General features: G+C 38.1%; 1 pseudogene; it reads left to right on the forward strand.

Moving 5' to 3' along the window:
* Window positions 1-548: 548 nt before the first annotated feature.
* Window positions 549-2,651, forward strand: LOC147990254 (uncharacterized; annotated as a pseudogene).
* The last annotated feature ends 1,209 nt before the right edge of the window (window positions 2,652-3,860 follow it).

Consider the following 3,860-nt stretch of genomic DNA (forward strand, 5'->3'; position numbering starts at 1 on the left):
AGTAATTAATTGTGGCATATATCATCTGCTTTTTCCTTAATTAGGATAGATTAATTATCAATCAAATAGGTCATATGTAGCATTGTAGGTTAATGAAATTATTTTGTACTTTTTCTGTAGGTGATTCGGTAACCCAAACACAAGCAAGGCAAGCAGTAACGTCCGATGACCCTGCATATGCGTATTGTTTTGCCCTAGATGTGAACAAGAAGTACCATTTGCAGTGCAATTTTCGTGACAAGCTATTGAAAGGTGGAATTACTAGAATGAAGTACCATGTTGCTTGCATTACTGGCTTCAATGCTGTTAAATGTAAGAAGGTTCCAGCTGATGTGAAGGAAGCGATTATTGCTTTTCTTATGAAGAAGAGTGGTGACAAGCAAAAGAAGAAGGATGAAGTGCAAAGGGTTCGATCTACAATTAATATAGAGAACTCAGATGATGAAAGGGGTAGTGGGGACGATTCTGACTTTGATAGGAATGATGTTGTGTTGTTGAAGTCAACAAGAGGCAGCGGGACGAGTAACTCTACAACTGTGGTAGGTAGTGGCAGTGCCACTGTTGATAAGTTTTACAAGAAAACATCTATAGAAGAGTCTATTCGCAATAATCAAAAGGGATTCAACGTTAGCCAGAAGGTCCAATCAAAGTTGTCAACTATGAAAAGAGAAGAAAAAAGGGACAGAGTTTGTGAGTATATTTGCCAGATTTTCTATGAAGCTAGCATTCCTCACAACACTGTCAACCTCCCTAGCTTTGCTCATATGCTTGAGTCCATCGGACAGTTTGGCAAGGACTTGAGAGAGCCTAGTCCATATGAGATGAGTGGACCATTTTTGCAAAAGAGGAAAAAGAAGGTGCTAGATGGATTCAAGTATCATAAGGAATCATGGGAGCTCACAGGTTGCACGGTTATGGCTGATGCATGGACAGATAAGAAGGGCAGGGGAGTAATGAATTTAGTTGTGCACAGTGCTCATGGTGTTTGCTTCATTGATTCGGTGGACTGCTCCGGTGACAGAAAAGATGGCAAATACATATTTGACTTGGTGGACAAATGCATAGAAGATATAGGTGAAGAAAATGTTGTGCAAGTGGTGATTGATAATGCTAGTGTGAATGTATCAGCAGCTAGTATGCTAACAGCAAAGAGACCATCCATATTTTGGAATGGATGTGCTGCTCACTGCCTAGATCTCATGTTGGAGGATCTTGGGAAGCTTGGACCAGTTGCAAACACTATTTCAAGTGCAAGAGAAGTGACTAGCTTATTGTATGCTCATACAAGGGTATTGGATTTGATGAGGAAATTTCTTGGGAAGGACTTGGTTTGCTCTGGTGTTACTCGGTTTACCACTGCTTACTTAAATATGAGAAGTTTGCTAGACAACAAGAACGAGTTGACAAGGCTCTTCAGATCAGATGAGATGAATGAACTAGGTTCATACTTGACAAAGGCAAAGGGGAAAAAGCACTAAAAGTGGTGCGATCTGAAGTTTTTTGGAAACATGTTGACATGGCTGTTAATTTCTTCGAGCCAATGGCTAATGTGCTTCGCAGAATGGACAATGATGTTCCTACAATGGGATTCTTCCATGGATTAATGCTTGAGGCAAAGAAACATATTGCTGTGAGGTTTGATAATGATGAGAGCAAGTACAAAGTTGCTTGGGACATCATTGATAAAAGGTGGGACAACAAGCTCAAGACTCCTCTCCACTTGGCTGGCTACTGTTTCAATCCTTACTATTATTACCCAAACAAGTCAGAGATTGAGCATGATGGATCATTTAGAGCTGTTGTTATTACATGCATTTGCAAGATGATTGAGGACGAAGAAACCCAAGACATTGTAATTGAAGAACTCAACATGTATCAAGATCAGCAAGGATCTTTCGGCCATGAGATTGCTATAAGGCAAAGGAGAAACAGGAATTTTAATCCACGTTAGTTAATGTAGCTAATACGATTGATGAATAAAATGCTTCTGTTTCCATTTATTTAATTATTAACTTGTATAATGTGCAGCAAAATGGTGGCTGAACCATGGCACCAGCACACCAAAGTTGAGAACTTTGGCATCTAGGATTCTTAATTTGACATGCAGCTCATCATCTTGTGAGAGGAACTAGTCAGCTTTCAAAGAGGTAACAAATTATATGTTTGCAGTTTATACAATTGGGTTTTCTGTTTTGTACATTTGTTATAAGTATTTAATTTTTATCAACTTTTAGGTTCATACAAAGAAGCGCAATAGGCTGCTGCATGACAGGATGAGGGATCTTGTGTTTGTGAAATTCAACTCTAAACTAAGGAACAAGAGAGAGAACAAAAATAGATATCCCATAGAGAAAGAAGTAGATGATGTTCTTGATGATTATGACAATGAGTTCATCACTGGGAAAGAACCAACTGCAAAAGCTGAGGAAGAACAAGAGAAAGCTCATGAAGATGCATCGGAAGAGGCACCAAGCAGGGCATCATCATCACTGGGACAAGCCAAAAGGAAGAGGATTTCTCAGCCTAGGAAGAAAATCAAGACCGCGAGCCTGCAGTCCTTGATGGCTATGCGTGTTGAAACAATGCTGCAAGCTGCTTCTTCTTCTGAATCGGAGTCTGATAAGTCTCCTTCAGATTCTGGAGAAGAATAGAAGAGAATGCACCATTACCTTTATGGATTTTTTATCTACAAAACTTACTAGTTCATCTTTTTGAGGTAGTCAATGCTCTGTTATATAGTCTGTCAGTTTGTGTCTAGTGTCGAACTATTTTCTTTGTCGCTTGAGATGGTCCAATGTCTACCGAACTATTTGCTTTGTCACTTGAGACGATTGCTAAAGGTTGGCTTAATGGATGGTCTTATGGTTCAGTTATTATGTTCCTGTTTGTCTCATCTATTTAATCGATGCTGAATTTCTATAGTTTGACATGTATCTTGCACTTATTTTCGAAATTCTGCAAAACCGCTATTTGGCATAGCGGCAGCTATTGCTGGCAATAGCTGCTCATTGTTGCCACTAGTGGGTGCCTCCTTTTTCAATATACGGCAATTTTAAACATTGCTCCCAACAAGCGCTATTGTTTAACGCCCTAGCTAGGCATAAAAGTGAAGATAGATCTAGGTATTGCCATCTTTGGTATGCAATCCATAAGTGGCTCTCATAATAGATTCATATGGTAATTTAATTTTCTTTCTAGGGAAGTTTTCCATGCCTTTCCTTAATGGAAATTGGAATCTAATATTCCCTTCCTTCATATCAATAATTGCACCAATCGTTCTAAGGAAAGGTCTACCAAGAATAATAGGACATGAAGAATTGCAATCTATATCAAGAACAATGAAATATATGGGCACATAATTCCTATTTGCAACAATAAGATCATCATTAATATTTTCCATAGGTTTCTTAATAGTGGAATTCGCGAGGTGCAAGTTTAAAGAACAATCATCAAATTCACGGAAACCTAGCAAAATCACACAAAGTTTTTCGGATTGTGGAAACACTAGCACCCAAATCACAGAAAGCATAGCATTCATGGTCTTTAATTTTTATTTTAATAGTAGGTTCCCACTCATCATAAAGTTTTCTAGGGATAGAAACTTCCAACTCAAGTTTTTCTTCATAAGATTGCATCAAAGCATCAACGATATGTTTAGTAAAAGCTTTATTTTGACTATAAGCATGAGGAGAATTTAGCACGGATTGCAACAAGGAAATACAATCTATCAAAGAGCAATTATCATAATTAAATTCCATGAAATCCAAAATAGTGGGTTCGTTGCTATCTAAAGTTTTGACCTCTTCAATCCCACTTTTATCAATTTTTGCATCAAGATCTAAAAACTCCGAATTTTTGGG

Source organism: Triticum urartu, chromosome 1A (genome assembly GCF_056163025.1).
Source record: "Triticum urartu cultivar PI428250 chromosome 1A, HENAU_Tu73, whole genome shotgun sequence".
Classification (NCBI taxonomy): Eukaryota; Viridiplantae; Streptophyta; class Magnoliopsida; order Poales; family Poaceae; genus Triticum; species Triticum urartu.